Source organism: Chiloscyllium plagiosum, unplaced genomic scaffold (genome assembly GCF_037043375.1).
Source record: "Chiloscyllium plagiosum isolate Xiang-an unplaced genomic scaffold, Cpla_swu_hap1 HiC_scaffold_21, whole genome shotgun sequence".
Taxonomy (NCBI): domain Eukaryota; kingdom Metazoa; phylum Chordata; class Chondrichthyes; order Orectolobiformes; family Hemiscylliidae; genus Chiloscyllium; species Chiloscyllium plagiosum.
In genome coordinates, this window is record NW_028270159.1 from 30,542,396 (window position 1) to 30,564,553 (window position 22,158).

Below are 22,158 nucleotides of genomic sequence, written 5' to 3' on the forward strand. Positions count from 1 at the left end.
GTATTGTCAGTTAGTTTCTTAAAGGGAAATTGGCCAAATTAAAAGGTATTTAACAAGTACAAAATAAACGGGGAACCTGTCTGCTGCTCTGTGGTGCTATTCAGGTCCAGGAGATGGTTAGTAAGGGCTAATTCTTATTATAATCTTTCATGGAGATTAGATAGGGATGGTATTGTTTATGATATTGACTCCTATTCAGAGGTATCTTTAGGTGTAAAAATAGGCCTGATACGTTGAAATGGATGTTTTAATTTTAGTCTACATTGCAATAATAAAGCATACGACAAAATATGTAAATGAATGAATAGAACCACATTATAGTGAACAATGGGCTAATAAAGGGTTATGAATGAATGAATGAATGAATGAATGGGAACCCGGTATTAATTAATATAGTGAGCCGGTGAATGAGTTAGTAAAGATCACCTAAAACACAAAATCTCGCAACACACATTGTGAAAAGTAGGTTGCAATGTTTGGTCCAAGTCCAGGTAAAAGATGATAAAATAGAGCACAATAAACCTTCGAGGATCCCATTTTCCAACTGTCTTATTCACATGCAAATAAACCAAACTGTATCAGGTGGTTTTGATGTCTATTATAGTTTAATTTGCAATGTTGAGAATCTGCTATCTTTCAGAAATTAAAATTTTGTAACAGCAAAAACACTGATTCAATTTTCTCCAATTCAAGTTAGATTTCAAATTTTTCAAAGTTTTTCTTCCACTCCCTTCATCACAAGAAAATCTCCTTTGACTATAAAGCAGGAAATTGAATTTTAATGCTCAAGGCAACACAAAGTAATAAATAGAGGATGATTTCACTTTTACAGCTCAAAGCATTATAGAAAATGAACTAATTGTGAAGGAAAGTTCAATTTTAAACTCAAGGTTACCAAATGCCATAATTTCATATTATGGTGCTATCAGACAAGGATATTGAATTTTCAAGAAATATTAATATCTCAAGACTAATTCTAAGTTAATTACAGAAAGGCCTTGTAGTCTGCCAAAATTATCTGCGAGATTTAGAATATGCAGGGAAATTATCTTGCTTTACTGTAGCATATAAAGCCTTTAAGCTGTTGACGCTTTAATGTGTCTGTCAAACCATGCTGTGCAATCACATGCTATTCGTACTGTAATTAACAATTTCTGTTTTAAAAAAATCTGGTATTAAAAAAAATCTAATAGCTGTTCCTCGGCGAAGACTTTGGCAACAATTTATAATGACTAACTCACCATAGAATATTTCATTACAGGGCATACACATTAAGCAACATACCTGTTCTTGGAGCAAAGCACACAAACCTTTCTGTGCACTCATTATAGCTGTGTTTAGCAGCTTGAAAATTAGTTTAACAACGGACATTTTGTTAAAACATATCTAGTAAAGTACTAGCTCAGCTGAGGCATACCAAAAAGAACCAACCATATTCTTGACATAAAAAGTTTAAAGTGAATAAAAAAGGGGGAAAAAAAAATCAATCAGTTCACTCTTCTCCTGAGAGCTAGTTGAAAACGTAGGACGCCGGAAAGGCAATCTTTACTCAGTTTGAGCAATGTTTCACTGTGTGAACAAATCAAAATGTACCTACAACCCATCCACAGCATCAATAAACGCCTCTCTATACATACTCAATCGTACAATGAACAGCCTCTGTCTCTGTACACAAATTTATAAAATTAACAGTCAAGGCTTCAATAAGATGTTTTGTGGGTGGCATGGTGGCACAGTGGTTAGCACTGCTGCCTCACAGCACCAGAGACCTGGGTTCAATTCCCACCTCAGGCAACTGTCTGTGTGGAGTTTGCACATTCTCCCAGTGTCTACGTGGGTTTCCTCTGGGTGCTCCGGTTTCCTCCCACAGTCCAAAAATGTGCAGGTTAGGTGAATTGCCCATGCTAAATTGCCCGTAGTGTTAGCTGAAGGGGTAAATGTAGGGGAATGGGTCTGGGTGGTTGCTCTTCGGAGGGTCGGTGGACTCGTTGGGCCGAAGGGCCTGTTTCGACGCTGTAAGTAATCTAATCTAATCAAAAGATGAAATGATTATGTTCCTATATTTTTTGGCTTCCCTTCATTTTATCCCAATTTTCACTTTCTCATTTTCTTATAGGCACTGATCTTTTGACACCAGTACCTGGCAATTTCCTATATCATATACAAGTGATTAAGCTGATAGCCTATATGCACTGGCAAACAATTCAAACTCAATTTCACAAACAGCCCAATTGTATTCTTAACAGATATTGTAATGTTAAAAGATTAAAATAGTACTCTCTCTCTGGACATTAATGTAATGTTGAAGGGTTAAACTGTACTATCTTTCTCCAGAAGCTGAACATTTTGCAAGTCAGTGGGGGTGCATTCATGCATGAATATGGATGACCCCCACTTCGTTTGGTTGGCCAATTACTACTATTCTACTGTTATCATCAAATTAAACTCTCATTCAGTCCCTTCCATTCAGAAATGCTTTCATAGCCATCCCCCAGCCAATCAAATTCATTTGTGTGATCATCCCGCTATAGTGAAGCATATCACACCCACATTGTCTTGGGGAATCATGGTCAGGAAATTGTTTGTATAATGATTCCCCAGGATTAGGGCATTCACATTATCTCTGAGGCTGACCTCATCCTACCATTGCACCTGGGGTAACATGTGGTTATGGAGGGGGAGTGGCCAGAGTACCTATGAGCATTACCAACTGACCTGTATAAAGGTGATGTTTCCTTTTCTCGGAGCCTCTTTTGACTCAACTTCGCATGCCTGCAAGGAAGGTCAAAGGGGGTCACCTAGCTTGTACAGGCTTTAACAAACTTTAACTGTTTGCAGAAGTTGGTGCATGCAAATTGCATCTCATATGTGAAACCTCAGGAAAAGAACCTAACAATATCATTACACATGCACATCCTGGATTGCAGTCATAGAATCCTCCCGTTTAACCCAAAAACTGAGTATAACAACTATTGCCACCCGAGCTCAAGGCATCTACTTCATATGAATTTAAGGCTTCCTCCAAATACATGATTAGGCCAGTTACAGTCTAAAGCCATTGAATTTTTGACACCATTCAAAACAGAAGAATTTCTAAGAAAACGATAAAACAACCTTTTACTGCTTTAGAACCAGAAATGAGACTGAAATACTACACGAGTTAATTTTTAATAAATTTATACTTAAAAATGCAAGAGTATGCAGTTCAATTTAAATGCACAATTTGATATTATTTTTCATCAGTGACACATATGAAAACTATTTCCTGAACAATATTTCACATTTGTTTATTTCCATGCTCTGTTTAAGATTCCCTACTCTTTCAAGCAAAGTAGTTTCCAAGTTTGCGCATTCAAAAGTTCCTAATATCAATTGTGATTCTTCATAATTTTAACTTCATCAAAAGAAATAGTCATAGAATCCCCACAGTACAGGACGAGGCCATTTATCCCATCAAATCTGCACCAATGCTCCAAAGAGCTATAATTTTTGCCATAATCACAGTTGTTCAGTGTTCATCATTGGGCTACTCCCCAAAATAATTTTGTAATAAACAAAAATTGACCATTCCTCTTCAGTTGAATCTGCCTTATTTTTCTGAATTATACTGTGGCCAAAAATTGAAATCTCAATGAAGAATTCTGATCACTTGAACATAAAAGGAAGAGTCCTTGGTGAAATCTAAATAAGATTGCACATTCCATACATTTTACTTGCGTGAAAAGTTCAGCTTATGAAACAATTTCAAAAGAGGTGATCAATACCTGAATTTTAAAATACATTTACTCTGTAAACACAATGCATTTTAAATTACAGTAAAGCAAAATAATAGATTGGCATAGTAAGATTCTCTTTAAGTGACCTGTATTATTATTTGGTGTCGGAATAATTTGGAGAATCCTGAGCTTTGATCAACTCAAGGGGCTATCAAATGAGTACATTTACATTCAGGACAAAAACATTTAGAGTCCTTAGTACAGTGGTGGGAATTGATGTTTGTTTTGTGGTTTCATTCTGGGGTTATGATGTGGTCTAAGCCCAAGGCTTCCAGACTGCTTCCCAACTTTCAGGTTCCACAAATATACATGGATGACAACTCTCATCACAACCTTCAATTGTCACTTATGCTTTAGATGTTTCACCATACTTACTGTGGAAAATACAATAGTTTACCAAAACAAAATATAGTAATAAGCATTATACCCAGAAGGGAAGAAGAAATACTAAGTCAATTTCCCAAATACATTCCAACTTTTTAAAAAAAAAATGAACACTCCATTGGACGCAATATGGCTGATCACATGATGTCAACTGACCAGAATTTCTGGAAAATTCTGATCAGCAGTAACCAGGGAACAAAACCTTACATAATCCTTCAGGAATGTTAAACTCCTTGGGCTGTATAGACATTCCAATTAAGCCAATACACCGCAGAAGAGATGTCAATGCAAGCTAGTTGTAAGTGAAAAATGAGTTTCAATAACTCTCCCTACTGTCTGAGATGGCATTATCATCACAGCTGTCTGCTACAAAACAATAACTTTAATTGTACAGCTTTGACTTCTTTTCTCAGTCTGATTTTCACATCTGTAGTTAACAGAAAAACAGTTGCAAACTCAGCTAAATAATTTCCCTGCAGTCTCAACCTCATTTGAAGTCTCATTTCTGGAAAGAATTCTGTATTTCACCTGAAAAGTGAATTTCCCAGCCTATGAGAATGATATAGCTGCACCTAACTGCAATTCACCTGCACCCAAGTTTCTACGAAAAGGAATTCTACCACACTAGCAACAAAATGTCATGGGACACCAACTCATTGGATGTTAAATACACAAAAGACAATAACAATACCAATGTTTTTGATTTTTAAGCAATTTATAACTAACTCATTTCCTTTCCCTTTCTTTCTTCCTTGAGAGGAGAGGGGGAGGAGCAACAAAAGGAGAGGAGAGATGAGGAGAGGGGGAGGAGCGGAGAGAGAGAGAGAGAGAGAGCGCGCGCGCGCGAGTGAGCGAGAATCCTGCTTTCTTTCCAAGCTTTATGAGATTGCTGTGGATTATGTTGAAATTAGAGTTCACACTTAGAATTTGGAGAATACACATCACCACTTAATTTCAAGAGGGAAAAGTAAGTAAAGAATAATTTAAAGACCACAGACAAAACAAAAAGAAATTATTAGAGTACAGCTTTCACCCAATGAAGGGCTAGGTTTGCTGTCACCTCCAGATACCAATCCAGCAGCAGGATTGCAGACAAGTAGAAGTTTATTTCACAGACAAATAGAAAGCATTCTGGAGTTTGATGGTACATCATCAGCAAATATTCCATAGCAAAAGCTTATTCAGATCATCAGGAATATACAGTCAGTTCCTTTAATAACGAAATAGTTCCAATGGGACCAGAATTATATTATAGCCAATACAGGTAAGGACAGCTCGCATTCGACAAATAATGGTCTAAATTCTTCAATTGTGTTATAGCCAATTTGTGTTGAAAAAAACACTTGTTACAGCAGTATCAACTGTATTCAAAAGCAATAGGTTCTCAATATTGCTAACTATCATGGCCAACTGTTCCTTCCCTATGCTGCAGTAATTAAAATTTAACTGTATACACCATTTATAATAGGTCAGTGTTGTGAACTACACTCACCAACTTTAATAAAAATATAATAATTGAATTTCCATAAAAATAGATATGTATTAGATTTATTAATAAGATATTATCAATAGAAACCAGTAGAAACAGATTATATTAATCGGGAATTGGTTAAGATAAAGGATCTGAAATAGAATCAACTTTATTGATATAAAATGTTACTATAACGCAGCTTACTACTTTCCATTTAAAAGGGCGCCAATTATTCATTATTTTCTAAGACAAGTAAGACATTAAACAATCACCCAAGTAACGTGTCACATCTGTGCTCTTTACTAAAATAACATTTCAAGAAAAAGATAGATCAACCGTCTAAAATACTAAAGGTTTACTAAAGATAACTAATAGTACTGGAGTCCAACACAGCACAGGGAGAATATCTTTCACTATGTAAGGGATAGAGGTAAGAGATTACTTTCAATATAGATTGAATATCTTACATAAAATTCAGCAAACAAATCACTGCAACCAGATTCAGTATTGACTAGAAGCAATGGATATAGATGTCAGATCTTTCAGAGACAGAACAACTGAATGAGAAAAGCAAGTTTAGAAAACCCAATTAATGTCTTCCTTTATTATCTTAATTGGTCCAAACAGTAAAACATCAGTCACCGTCAGTTCTTCATTCTAGCTCAAACCCACCAGACACCAATTTCGAAGGGAAAACTCATGAACTAAATGTAACATACTGCTTTTCATACAGTATTTCAAATGCCTGTCATCAGTATGTACTGAAATCTTCATGACAACTTGCTGAATAAATATTGAAGAATTTCTTCATTACTGTGAATCTTTGTTTTCGCAATACACCCAGGTGGAATTTTAAATTTTTACAACTTTTCTAGCCAATCAATAAATTTGAATTCTATGCAATTAAACACAAGTCATGAAGCCATTCACATTCTGTACAGGTATCTACCAAAATTTCTAATCAACTTCCCAATTGGAAAAATCTAAAATGGTAGTCATTCAGACAATCTATTTCAGATTTGACAAAACTGAAGTAGTGCTTACTCTCGCAAAACTACAAAAAATATGGTCATGGCTAGCGATTTGCATTTTTTATGAAAAGTGAACCAAAGCATGATGTTTGATTATAAAATATTCCTAAAGATACTGGAATCCCAAGCAATAAAAATGGAATTTAAATTATTTAATTAGAAAGCAATCGCCCAATCATAAACCTGATTATTATGAATCTTTCAGCAGGTGACATACTGAACATGTGAATTCATGCAGTACTGCCTTTGTGCTTGGCAAGATGACATGGACTCTACACTGCAGCACAAATTTAAATTGCCAAAAATAGCCATTTATAGTTTGCCTACAAAGAGCCAAATAGCGTGAAAACTGATCCTTTTGTAAAAACAACTAAAAACATTGACAGCTTGAACGGGAATTGAGTAACCACAAGTGACACTTACTGTTCACAATAGACAAAGATGTTCTAATACTGAAAATTAGCAAATCAAGTTGAACAAAAAAGGTGGGAAAACTATAAGTGAAAGCTTGCTGATCATTGACGTGAGAAAGATCCAAAATTCAACACTAAACCAGTGTTCAGTCAGTTATCATAGTCCCAGCACAATACAGCCTGTTTTTTTTTAGGTACAGAAGAACCTCTATTATCCGAATATCAGATTATCCAAAGGTGATCTCGAGGTCCCGATAGAAACATTACGTCAAAGAGCTGTTTCAACTCGGATTGTGTCTTTTGTTTACAGGTACAATGATTAAAAACGAACTCCGCTCACTGAAATGCCGCCGAGAACAGTCCTGGACAGTCCAGACACCGTCTCTAAATGACTGACCTCCCGCCCTCTCTCTTTCTCCTCCCCCCCAACACTTTCCATGGAGTTCTACACATGGGTGTACCCTAACCCCCCCCTCCCTTCCCCAGATAATCGCTCCAAAATTAGCCCTGTACAGGGCTAAGGTGGAACCTATCATGGTTGGGTGGGGCCAGGCAGGGGAGTGGACAGGATTGGGGGCAGGATTGGGAGCAGGCAGGGGGTGGCCAGAGGGGCTGATTGGGAGCGGATGGGTTTTGGGTTGGCAGGGTTGGGAGGTGGGCAAGGTTTGGAGACTGGCAGGGAGTGGGGTGGGGGCGAGCGGTGGTTGGAGGCTCACGCGCAGTGTGCTGCTGCCTCATCTCCTGAACAGGGAGTAGACTTCACAGAAAACTCCAAACCTCAGAGGAAATCAATTAACCGAATAATCAGTTATCCGAACGAAATAGTGCCAGCCCATCTTGTTTGGATAATCGAGGTTCCTCTGTATATGTGCTGTGACCACAGCCTTAGCTACCTCTGGGAGCTCTCACTCCCAACTGATCCCAGCGCGCCTTGATGCAAATATTCACCCAAAGTGGACCAACACTATCAAAATTCATGTGATTAAAAGGATCCATGGACCCAGTAGCGTTACTACAGAACAACTGGGGAGAAAACTGACACACAAATATCAACTGCTCAAGAAGAATAGTACATTTTTGTATTTTAACATTAATAAATACTATTTGGAAGGGCAGGGATACACAAAACCCCTGATGACTGTACACTTGCAATCAATGTCCCCATTCGAATCACAGCTCCAACTCTGAAGGCCGAATAACAAAACATACTAATTGAAAGGCCCAATCCAGAGTGGATGAAATTATTCTCATCATTGTTCATAAAATGGAGCAAAGTCAAGCTTATAAAGATACAGTCATAGAACAGCAAATCCAACTAGACCCCAATCTTACCCTTAGTAATGATGAGAGTTTTGGAACCTTCTATTTCAAATATGATTTATACAAGAGCCTTGAAGTCTTGCTAAATTAAACTATGATAAGACAACTCAAACTGTACATTCAACAAGAATACCACTGATGAGTATTTAAATCATAAAAGGGTACAAAATAAAAAAGGTCTGTAATTATATACCTTATATCTCTCAAACATAATAAGTCACCCAGAAATAATGAGATATTTTAGTGAACATGATCGAAAATTCCATACAGAATTTCCCATAAAGTGCAACACCATAAACATTTCAATCAACAATGAAAGCAATCCTGGTGGCAAGACTATTTTTCAAGTAATATCAGCGGTATCTTTCACATGCTGTGAGAATGTGTATAGGGTATAAGGTTAGAGTCCTTTGAGCAGTACTGGGTTCAAGTCCCCTGGGGTGGGTGTAACTGTGGTTCGAGTCCTCTGCGCGACACTGGAGTTGAAATCCCCTGGGGTGGGTTAGCATTGAGGTTCGAGTCCCCTGGGATGGGTTTAATTGAGGTTCGGGTCCTCTGCGCGGTACTGGGGTTTGAGTCTACTGGATGGATTGATTTGAGGTTCAAGTCCTCCGCACTGTGCTGAGGTTCAAGCTCTCGGTGTTTATTTGGTATTCGGGTTTTCTGTGTTTAAGTGGGAATTGAGTTCTATGTTTAAGTGGGGTTCAAGCCCTGTGAGGAGTAAGGTGAGAAAGGAGTTAAAGTGCCCTAGTGGCAAAATGCGAGTCTTCTTTTCTGGAGGAAGAAAGTGGTTTGGATTGCGGTGCCACGTGTTCCGCTGCGATGACTTTCTCTTCTTATAAGTGTAATTTCAGTGAGAGGAAGCAAAAAAAGAAATGCTGAAATTAAGATTGTACTAATACTTGGGTTGAAAAAGGAAAGTTTCAATGTAAATTGTGCTATGCTGAGAGTGTTTGATGTTAAAAACTTTGGTTGTTAAAATACTGGTTCTGAAAATCCTTATAATAACTGTTTTGCCTTATTTGAATCAGGATCTCAATACAATGTGTTTTGTGGGTTATGTAATGGGGTAAATTTTGTTCTTACACTGAAATTGTATAACATTATGTCCTTTTTAAAATTATCAAACTTGTAACCTTAAATCAAGGTGATTGAGTGCCTTGAGCCCTGATTTGTTTGAAATTCTCCACTGCCTGTTTTAAAAAAATCAGTTGGATCAGTGGTCATGCTTTAGCCAGATGTCAGTACTGTATTAAAATATCTTTGCTGTTGTGATTTTAAATGCAGAGTGTTCACAAACAAAAAGCGCATTTTGAGTTTGATGTTTTGAAAGGATTATAGAGATTATCAGAACTGGAGGTTGAGCTGTTTAAATATTGTTAATTATTATTAAGACTTCATTGGCCCCCTTCATATCGCAAATTCAAAGAAGGTTGATCTCTACCAAAATTGCCACTGTAATTTCAACTGTTTTATTTGGGAAGTTTCAATGGGAGAAAATAATTTAAAATTTTCAGCAGTGGTTTCCCATGAATATTTGAGATTTAAATCTGAACTGAAACTGCCTCTTCAATTGCAAAGGCCCAGAAAACATTTTGTTGTTCTCTTGCTGTTCCAGACTTTTGAAATACTTTGCCTGGCAGCTTTGACATTAGCCAAGTCTCAATTTGTTAAAGGAAAATAATTTTTGAATAACCCAAATGGGGTACTCGGTCTGATTTTAGGACCATTGATTGTTGTTTATAATTAACTGAATTGTTTGGACGGTACAATTTAAAAGTTTATGGATTGTATAAAAAACTTGATAATGTCATAAATAGTGAACAGAATAACAGACTTCAAGACGACTGAGAATGTTGAAACAGGCAGACAATTGTGTAGTTAAATGGGTGACTGTCTTCATACTGATAACCACCTTGGCAAGGAAGGAATGAGGGGAAATGCAAAGATATTTTCAGCAGCTAACATCGTCTCTAGAGTTCCTCCATTCACAGGTAAAGTATGCCTTTGGACCACCACGCAACCCTCCACAACCCGATCCAACCGATTCAAATCAGCTCCCCAGTCATGAAAAGTGAAGAAGTTAACAACATGAAGAGGAGGTCAGGACGCATTTTTGTCAGTGGCCTTCCTACAGACATTAAACCACGTGAGCTTTACCTTGTCTTTCGATCATTTAAGGGCTATGAAGGTTCGCTGATCAAGCCAACAGCAAAACAGCCAGTTGGCTATGTTACATTTAACAGCAGAGCAGGAACAGAAGCAGCAACGAATGCTGCATTCACCTTGCCTGCAGTTGCAGCACTGAGGTCAAAAGTCTTGTAAGTTTTGTGAAGAAGCCTTATCCAAGAATTCAGAGTACTCCGTGGAGTGGTGTGCAAGGCCAAACTGAATTTTGTTTTCAAGTTGGAATTTACTAAAAGAGATTTTGGAGAACTAGCTCATTTCCACTTGACTTGGAGGGGATGGAGTGGTCACTATGGACTGTAAGTGTAAGAACTTACCTTGTGAATTTTTTTTCCCCCACACCAGATGATTCTTCAAACTCTTAATTACTTTAACAGACTAGTAATTTTTGTTGTTACAATCACTGCATGTTGTGTATCAATAACTTGCTGAAATACTGGCTGTCAGTCTTATGAAAGCTGATAATGCCATTGGCAGGGCAGGGAAAGTGTTAAGTTCTCAGTTTGTGAAACAAGAGGTTCAGCTGAGCATGACTCAGATCAGATAAGAACTTACACTTAGCAATGGGGTGCTGGAGGCAGTGGTAATGGGTTAACAAGGTGGAAAGGCATTAATTATGTAGAGCCATTTAATAATATTGCAAGCATTCAAAATGTGAGGTCAGTTTAACAAGGTGAAAAGTATTAATTATGTGAAGTCAGTTATTCATTGTGTAACAGCATCGAGTCATAGAGGTGTACAGCATGGAAACAGATCCTTCGGTTCAACCCGTCCATGCCGACCAGATATCCCAACCCAATCTAGTCCCACCTGCCAGCACCCGGCCCATATCCCTCCAAACCCTTCCTATTCATATACCCATCCAAATGCCTTTTAAATGTTGCAATTGAACCAGCCTCCACCACATCCTGTGGCAGCTCATTCCATACACGTACCATCCTCTGCGTGAAAAAGTTGCCCTTTAGGTCTCTTTTAGCAGATACCTTAATCTTGACTATTGATACTCGCTGATTGTAACGGTCACCCAAACAATATGTACGCTGCCTTACCTGGATGCTCCGTCCTGTAAAATGACTATATTAATTCTTTGAGAAACTGCTGTTCCAGAGAAGACTGAACTCTTGTCCTTGTGCATATGGGCGATCGTTCTCTCTCCCTCTAGGGTCCGGAATAAAGATCAAGGAGGTAAACCTAGACTGTCTCTCTGAGCATTTTGCTTCAACGGAGGGGGGTATGAGACAACTGCCAGATATACAGTTTCTCTGGGGTAAGTTGTGCAAGAGGCTATTTTAGAGTATACAATATACTGCATACTGATATACTATGGTATGGTATGTCATATGATAGATGCATTGACCATATACTGAGGAAGTAGGAGCAGAGAGTGAAATTATTTAATTTACAACCACCATCTTGCACACTTCTATCACATCACAAATGGCAAAGGATAAGAAAAAGAGATTAACCTTCAGCCCCCTTTGCCCTGCTTAATGGATAGTTTCACTCAAACTGAAGTTGCACAAGTCCCAGAAAGGACAAAAGCAGTAAAGATGACATTATCTTGTATTCTGCTGCAATATATACGTTAATATCTGCAAGCATATTTCTCCTCCTTCTTCCCGATACTGCTGGTCTCAGTTCCAGGCTTAAGGAAGATTGAAATAAAGTTTTGAAAGGCCTTCTCAGGAGCAAAGTTATTATTCCAGGGTTTCAAAGCTTTGATGCAAATGCTTTGCAGGAAACATTTAAAATAATAAGTTCAACCATATTAAATGAGCTGAACTTTGTCACTCGTAATGGCAAATCCACACCGTTATCTGCCAGCTGATGCTACCACAGGGATTCATTTCTCAAACTAAATTTGGAAATCAATGGCAGTCAAAAGTGTAAGGCCCATAAAATTTAGAACAGCCCTTTTCAAAAGTGCAATTGCCCATAAAGACAAACAAATATATGGAAGAATGAAATAAAACAAACAACTGTAGATGCTGGAAATCTGAAGGGTTTATAGACTTGGAATGTTAACTCTTGTTTTTTCTCTCACATATAATACTACCAGAGGAGATTTATAAAATCAAGAGGGGCATAGATAAGGTGAATAGCAAAACATGTTTGCCCTTCTATAGGGAAATTCAGAACTAGAGGGTATGGGTTTAAGGAGAGAGGGGAAAGATTTAAAAGTAGCCTTAGAGCAACCTTTTCCACACAGGTGGTGCGTAAACAGAATGAACTACCAAAGGAAGTGGTAGATGCAGGTACAGTTACAAAATTTAAAAATATTCTGGACAGGTACATGATTGGAAAAGCTTTAAAGGGATATGGGCCAAATGCAGACAACAGGACTAGTTTAGTTTAGGAAACGTCATCTGTGTGTGGACAATTTGGACTGAAGGGTCTGTTTCTATATGACTATGAGTATCTCCAGCAATTATCTGGGCTGTGGCAAAGATGTATATTGAATTTTCAAACAAATAAAACCCACTGGATTCTGAAGTTCAACGAAACAGAACAAAATGAATTTAATAAGGGGAGGTTGTGTCTGACAAATCTGTTAGAATTCTTTGAATAGGTAACAAGTTAGATAGACCAGGGAAACCCAGTAGATGTTATCTACGTAGACTTCTAAAAGGCTTTGATAAGGTGCCTCATGGGAGGCTGCTGAGTAAGGTGAGGGCCCATTGTGTTCGAAGTGAGCTATTGGTATGGATTGACAATTGGCTGTCTGACAGAAGGCAGAGATGTTAAAATGTCTTCAAGGCAGAGATGGATAAATTCTTAATCTTGCAAGGAATTAAGGGATACAGGGAGAGTGCGAATAAGTGGCGTTGAAATGCCCATCAGCCACGACTGAATGGCAGAGAGGACTCAATGGGCCGAATGGCCTTACTTCCTTCCACTCCTATGTCTTACGGTCTTAAAAAGCAATTCGGCAAATATCATGCAGTAGATTTAGTTTCTGAAATTAGTTTATGATTTACAATGAATTTGTTTATTTGTATTCAGCCAAGCTCAAATATACATGATATCTTTAAACAGCAGACACTGAGAAGTCCTTATTTGATATTGCCTCCCGTAAATGCTGGTATATGTTGTTGAGCATCACAGGATTTATTTTAATGTCTTTTACTGTACCTAACTTACTGCGGCTAAACCTAGCTCACTGGCATGAGACCCTCCCCCTGGCCTGGCTTCCAACTTGTGGCCTCTGCCTGTACCACACCATTGCCAGAGTTCTGCACCATGAAGCCCCCCATCTATAAACTTTATTTTTTTTCTCTCTATTTTCCCACACTATCGCCTAACTGCAGTCGTGCTTTTATAAACTTTATTGCCTGCTGCTGGTCAATAACCATAAGAAATAGAAACAGGTGTAAGTCATTTGGCTCCTTAAGCCTGATTACCATTCAACAGGATCATGGCTGTTTGGATACTCCACAGGTCCTCTTTCCTGTTCTTTCCCCATAACCCTCAAATCCCCTACTGACCAAGATTCAATCTATCCTTGCCTTAAACAAAAGGACTGTAGACCCACAGCTCTCAGCATCAAGGAGTACCCAGAGGGCAGTGGAGGCCCAGTCTCTGGATTCATTTAAGAAAGAGTTGGATAGAGCTCTCAAAGATAGTGGAATCAAGGGTTATGGAGATAAGGCAGGAACAGGATACTGATTAGGAATGATCAGCCATGATCATGTTGAATGGCGGTGCAGGCTCGAAGGGCTGAATGGCCTACTCCTGCACCTATTGTCTAAAAATACTCTCAATTATCTGAGAGATGAAATTCCTCCTCATCGCAGTCTTAAATTGGCACCGCTTAATTCTGAGACTATGCCCTCTGGTCCTAGACAACTTCACTAAGGGGAAACATTCTTTCAGCATTCATCCCGTCAAACCTCTTAACAATCCTATATTTTTTTAACAAGGTCTCCTAACGTTCTTCTAAATTCCAATGAACAGAGTCCCATCTGTTTAATCTTTGCTCATAAGGCAGTCCCTTCCTACTGGGAATCATCCAAGTGAACCTTCTCTGAACTGCCTCCAATGAAGTAATATAGTTTCGTAAATAAAAAAGGGACCAAAACTGCTCACAGCATAACTCAAATATTTGCCTTGCCATCCCATCTCAGACCTTCATAGCAACCAGGACCTTCCCTGGCACATTAGTTTCCCTACCAAACCGAATGAGTTAGTCCTCCAGCATAGCCGAAATGTGTGGCGCTGGAAATGCACACCAGGTCAGGCAGCATCCAAAGAACATAAGCCGAAACGCAAATCCCCTGCTCCTCAGATGCTGCCTGATCTGCTGTGCTTTTTCAGCACCACACTTTTCGACTCTGATCTCCAGCATCTGCAGTCCTCACTTTCACCTCGCCCTCTAGCACAGACAAAATCAAGCAACTTCTCCAGATTGCCACACTGGTTTTATGCCACACTTGCAGCTGAAACCACGACCAAAACCTGGTCATCCAGGAGGTAAGAGTAAGACCAAGGACCATATAGACAACCAAAGGTACAGCACTATCAAATAACAGCGCAAGCAGACCAGTGTCCACGAAGGAGGAGAACCACGTCCCCATAAAAAGCTGCCAGCAGGCATCATGAAGCCCATCATGAAGCAGTATCCCAGGATCCATCAGCAGGTGCCAGAAATAGAAAATTACATTTTTCTTCTACTTCTAAATTTATTTTAATAGCTATTTAATTTTCAATGTGGGAATTTAGCTATTTAAAGTACTGTGTTTCAATTTACAAGGTACAGGCATAATATTTTATGGTTTTTTTTGCTCACTAATGAAACCCCTCTGAAATCTAACTCCAGTTTTAATATTAATTACCACTGGAATTAATGCTTCACTTGGAGTCATTTCACTTAAAGTTGTGATTTTCAGCAATAAAACAACAACTTTCAAGCGAGGACTTTCCATATGCAGAAAGAACAGCCATGTTTTCTTTCCACAGGCAGAGACGCAACCTGTTGTCCTTTTCCAATCCCAATTAGCTTTATAAAAGATCAAGATTTTCTCGCAAAAACTTTGAACTTTATTGCAGCATGGATTATTCATTTAAACTTAACCCCAGAATGCACCTATTCTTTTTATCAAAAGATGCCAAATTTTGTTTTCCATCCTGTTCTTCCACTGCTCCCCATCTTACATCAAAACTATCTTGTCCAACTGCTTCTCAATATGACAACGACTCAAAACGCATGTTTTATACATCCTTTTTTTACAGCAAACAAAAAATGGTAGCTACATTAGACAAGGAGAAAGTGAGAAATACAGATGCTGGAGATGTGTCAAAAAGTGTGGTGCTGGAAAAGCACAGCAAATCAGGCAGCATCCAAGGAGCAGAAGAGTCAACATTTCGGGAATAAATCATTCCTGAAGGGCTTATGCCCGAAACATCGATTCTCCTGCTCCTCAGATGCTGCCTGACCTGCTGCATTTTTCCAGTGCCATATTTTTCAATTCAGCTAAATACATAAACCATAGAACTCAACTTTTAAACAACTTCTTCAAGGACAGACAATAAAAACATTTAAAGGAATAGCAGGAATGACGTGAGCCCTTGAGTATCCTCCACCGTTTCCAAAATCATGCCTGGTCCTCTGCCTTAACTCTTACTTTGACACCTGCTCTCCATCAGTTTTGGAAGATAGATAACTTGTACCGGATTCATTCAGAATGAAATATTACGGACATGTATTTCCTGACTTCAGTCTACTCCTGTTGATATGTCTCTCTGTGCGTGGTCAAGCAACCATCCAATCATGGTCCCCCAATTCTCTCTTCTCCACTTTGCCTACATCCCTCTAACTTTCCTGCAATCACCTCTTTCAGTACATTTTCATGCCTGTAAATATAGCCAATCCAACCATGTTACCTTTTCTTGGTAACTACCTTTCCTCTAATAGACTGGCTTTATCCTTCTCCAAGAACACACTAGGCAACTTTCCAGTCTTTGTGTCTGCTTTTCCTAACATTTAGATTCGTAATCATGTACGAAGCACTCCAAAACATAATCATAGCTATTCTTTAAGATTTTTAATCATTCATAGTTGAGTAATTCTTAAATTTTAGGAGACTTCAGTCTTTCACTTTCAATTCTAGTTTGGTTTCCTTTATGACAATAACTTTGTGGTGACAAGATGTTTCTCAAATATTTGAAATGTGACCTCTGTATTTTCACTACCCATCTCTACCGTTCTTCAGAACACTGGTCATCATATTAATTTTAATTCCATAAATTTTCATTGTTTTATTCATTCTATTAATACCTACATCTTTTGTTGAACGTTTACATCTGCAAATCTGACTAGTTTCACCTTCTGACCTATTTTGATACATTTCTCACCTTTCAGCAATGGTGGAGGCCTCTTCTCACCCTGTACACAGTTAAATGACATGCAATTTCACTGAATATTGTCAATTGTAGCAGTCAGTTCTCAACACAAAGCTGCAAGCATTCTTTTAACTCTCCATCAGTTCCGATTGCTTCCATCATTTTTAACCACTTTTAAGAGTTCAACACAATTCTGGTGCTGCTGGTGATCCACCGTACCTTATGGATGCCTAATTTGGAATTGCTAGGATTTGTTCTAAGTCTTAGCACAGTGATAGTTCAACCAGTGTTCTGACCAGCAAAAGCATCATCTCAGTAAACCCTGTGGAGAGGGACCACTGACTACTTTCTAGTATTTTTAGCCGTCTAAAATACCATGTTGTTTTTGTGTCTGTATGTATGTACATGTGCAAATCTTGAGTGTTCTAATGAAGGGTCACTGGACTTGAAAGTTTTAACTATGCTTCTCTCTCTACAGATACTGCCTGACCTACTGAGCTTCTCCAGCATTTTTTGTTTATTTTTAAAATTAACTTTTTGAGGGGTAGATAGAAAATGAGTCAAATTAGAAATTTTATTAACTTCATCAGGTGGTTTACTTTCTAAGATGCATTAATATTGCAATTGCTCAAAAATTTCATACACAATCTCATTTGTCAACAAAAGATTATAATAGGAAAATGCCCTTGAAGATGTATGACCGGTTTCTGCAATGCCTGATTCTTTTTTCAGAACAGTGGGTTACAAGTACAACTCAATATCTCAGTACATCTTAAAAATACATCCCACCTAAGGGAAAATTTTACAATTTCACCCTGTTCCAAAAGCAAACGAACTCCAGAATATCCCAAAGTATTTTCTTTCCCCTTGGCATGGTTCCAAGATCCCAGAAGTTTAAGATTAGCCAATCATCTCTTTAACCTGTGGCCCTGCTGCTAGTGATTCATACAGCTTATTAAACGCATCAATTTAAAGCGGTGATGGCACAAGAAACTTACATACATTAACCCATACCCATAGCTCCTGGAATCTCTTCATTACACACTATTACTTGAGACAAAAAAAAAGAAACCTTCTTACATTTACAAATACGTACAACCTCTTGGACAATTTACTAACTTGACACAATTTTAGTGTTCATCAGAATCCCCAAATCAAACAAAACACAGTAGCTTACTGTAAATTTGAAAGATCATACCTGTTCCAAACTGAGCCATTCTGTAAACTTGACAGATGTTTTGAAAAAATGTTTTCCTGCTTGCGGCTTTTCCTAAAAATATGCTTTAAAAATAGTTGCTTTGTATTAGGCAAATGTGTCTCTGATCTATTTTTATAAACAATCCCAGAAAGGATTCTAAATTCTGCAGAATAGTGCCCAAGTTATTTAATCTTCATCACTTGAGTCTCAATATAATTATTACAGTGCTCTTCAGATACACTTTTACCTGGAAGACTCAAGTTTTGCCTGGAGTACTCCAAGGATCTGAGATGGACAACTTTGACTTGGATTCAGAACTGCAATACAATTGACCAATTTGAAAATTTTATAAAGTTGGGAGTGGCACTGGAAGCTGGAACAATTTAAATTACAAAATTAATAGCACCGAAGATGCAAATAGATAAAGCATAAAAATTTAATTGGGAAAGCAAACTCCTGCAAACTGGTGCTAGAGATACTCTCTAAGTAATATTGAAATAACTAATGAAAAAGTTATGAGAATAACGAATAAGACTTAACTGGGACGCTGCTATGTGACTTGTAATCACAAATTTCAGAAACATTGAAATGTTTTCACTCAAATTACCTTTTAGTAAATGCCCAGCATAAATTAACTTTTTGTAAAATAATGTACTATATGCTAAGCAAATCAGTAATGACTTATTCCACAACAGTAGAGTCACTTGCAAATTATTTTGTAAGTACTGTGTAGCATGTATCCTCTCTAATATTTACATTAAACCAGATTTTCCTTGTGATGCTGTACACCATACATGTAGCCATCTTCTGAAATAATTTTCTCATGGATAGCTTACCCTATATTTCTCTGCATTTGTATAATCTAAATCAGAGGGGTTTTAAAGAGTGAATAGAACAGAATCCCGACAGTGTGGAAACAGGCCATTCAGCCCAAGAAGTCCACACAGACTGTCCAAAGAGCATCCCACCCAGACCTTATCCTATCCCTGAAATACTGCATTTCCCATTGCTAATCTACACATCCCTGGATACTACAAACAATTTAGCATGGTCAATCCACCTAACCTGCACATTTTTGTCTGTGGGAGGAAACTGGAGCATCCGGAGGAAACCTATGCAGACATGGGGATAATGTGCATACTCCACACAGACAGTGACCAGAGGCTGGAAACGAATGTGGGTACCTGGAGTTGAGGCAGCAGCACTAACCAATGAGCCACCATGCCATTCAATAGAATCATGGCCGTTCCACCATTTCTGATGTCTACATTCCTGCCCTCTTCTCATCACCCTTGATTCCTCTACTGAGCAAGAAGAATCTATGTCAAAGTCTAATATACAAAAGAACTGTGCCCCTACAACTCTCAGTGGCAAGGAGTTCCAAAGACACTCAACCCGTATAAGAAATTCTTCATCTCTCTCTTAAATTGGCACCTCTTTATTCTGAGACTATGCACTCTTGTCCCACACTCTCCCATGAGGGGAAACATCCCTTCAGCTTTTATCCTGTCAAGTCCCTTAAGAATCCTACATTTTTCAATGAAATCACCCTTCATTCTTGCAAACTCCAATGAGTAGAGACTGACCTGAGTATTTCCAGCACCTTCTGTTTCCAACTTCAATTATTCAGATTGATGTACCCACACTGTTAGATTACACAAATTATTCCTCTATCAATCTATTTGCAACTAGAGCCATTGAATTTCTGTAAAAATCTCATTTATTAAAAGGTATTAAAGTCATTAAAATCATATTCCATAATTTCACTGATTTCTCATGAAAACTGGAAACCATGAAGACCATTCCAACAGTCTTGTTCTTTATTACTTCACCAAACTAACTTTTGCAGTTATGCCAGCTGAACAAATGACATATCCAACATTCCAAAACAGTTGCTCGATAATTTTCGAATTCACCAGATATTTATTACCATTTTTGTTAGTAGTTTGGTGAATATTTTGTAATTTGAGAATTCTGTAGTTTTATCTATTGTATCTAATTTCAGATATTAAGTCATTCAAATCAATATAGTTATAATAAAACAGTATTACAATACAATCATTGTAATGTTCTGACTCACTAAGCTAAATTTAGTCAAATGTAACACAGCCATACTAATAGAAGGTTTTATGTTAAATCCTGAGGCCACGTAAAGCAACCTATCCAAATTTTGGTGCTATAATTGGCCTCAATGTCCCTGAACTGAAGAATATACAATAAATCATTAGGTTTTTTGGTTCATTTCCTAGAGATTCATGCTGAAATTACACACACAAAACTTAGGCTGACAGTGATGCCATCTGCAGTTGGAAAGGTTCATTATTACCAGTATGAAGTGGGCTTACTAATACCCACAGTCCGCAGGAAAGTAAAAGTAAAATCACCAGATAAATAAGTCATATAAAAATTACTTTCGTCACTATTTGTATATTTGTGGGAAAACCAAACTAGATTATCAGAGCAAAAGGTTACTATTTGAAACTTACACCAACTATTACAATACTGCATCAAGGCAAATGTTTTGTTTTTTTAATGTTGCAATGTCATATTAATTAAAAACAGGAAAATATTTCCTTCAAGGCATTTAGGAAAACCGAATGACTGGAGCCTCAACACCAAACAAACATCAATAAGAGTGAACACACGGCAAATTCACATTTAGCCCCTTCCCAAAAACATAACTGGATCTTATTCCTAACTCGGCAACTCCTGCAATATTCCACACGATAATGTCCATGACAATTACACATAAAATACTAAACAATAATCCATTAAAAGGTCTCTCTTCACGTCTGGGTTTCCAACCATTCAAAAAGGCATCTTAACTAACCATTCTAAAAAATATTCATGAGATTTAACCATATAAATTCATATTTAGCATAACGATCCTGTTAATAATCAGCATACACTCATTCTAGGGAATATCAAAATTAGATCACATGCACACAGCCCGGAGTAGCATGTGTAGCAATTAGGCCACGTTCTCAACATCATATTGCACATTGAATGCAACATACCGATCCTTTGTTGTAGTAAACAATGCAAATAAGTGTGAGCCCTCGTATTACCTCATCTGCACGCAGGCGATGTAGTTCTTGTGGCTTTGAACTCTTGGCAGCTGGAACGCAATCAATGTTCCCGGGTATTGAGGATGAAGCTGGTGTGGTAGTAGAATTACAGTGAGCCACAGGTTTTCCCCCCGAGATCGACAATACTTGCATCGAGTTCACGAACCCTCCCGTGCAGATAAATAAAGACAGAGTCCAGCTATATGAAAGTCTGTACAGGAAAAGCGCTGGCTCCCTTCATCCTACCCTACGTATACCGTCGTCCCAGATCTGGGGGGCTGCTTCAATTAGCAACGATCCCAGAATTACACCAAAGGTGGGGATGGCGCGGATGAGGAGGAGACGGTATAGAGAGACATGGGGGGCGCTGGCCAACCATGAGACCGCAGAGAGCCCAAATCAAATGCCCCTATTACCAAAGCGGCAAGCCACCGCTCTCACGAAGGCGGAGAACGCTCCTTGGTCAGATATAAATGTCCCAACAAACAACAGCGACAACTGCAGAAATTAGACATGCTCTTACGGTCCCGAGTTTGAAGGCTGACCATTCAGGGGAAAATGGCCGACACAAACAGTTTGGTAGCGAACCCACTCCGGAAACGGAAAATGGCCGCCACAACCGCCCGCCGCCGGCTATGAACGTCACGCACAGATCTGACCAATCCGCGGGCAGTACCACGTGATATCGAGAGCCGGCCGGCGGGTATTGGGGTAGCTCGCGCTGTGCGGTTTTGGAATTCAGTCCCACTAACGGTTTTTTAGTCCTTGTGTTCTTTGTCCCGTTCTTAATGGTAAATGTTAGCTTAAGGTTTTTCTCTCCATTTACGTAGTGATTGAAATCGACTTACCTTCACCCGCTCCGCAAAAGTAAACAAAATTATAGGGTTTCGTATAATGCAAAGGGGAAACGAGAAGTCCCCACATTGGTATTTATTTTCTCTTGGTCCCAATCGCGTTGTACAACAAGGGCA

General features: G+C 38.4%; 1 protein-coding gene across 9 annotated transcripts in view; it reads right to left on the reverse strand.

Moving 5' to 3' along the window:
• The window catches only part of znf618 (zinc finger protein 618), a 129,232-nt gene extending 107,443 nt beyond the window's left edge, over positions 1–21,789 (reverse strand). For 8 of the 9 annotated variants that reach the window (XM_043720062.2, XM_043720060.2, XM_043720059.2 and 5 more), the window contains exon 1: positions 21,188–21,789. The gene's annotated coding sequence lies outside the window, so the exon portion shown is untranslated. Of the gene's footprint in view, positions 1–18,119; positions 18,148–21,187 lie in introns of those variants that run through there. The other variant, XM_087998455.1, reaches the window with a different exon arrangement.
• Positions 21,790–22,158: the final 369 nt, after the last annotated feature.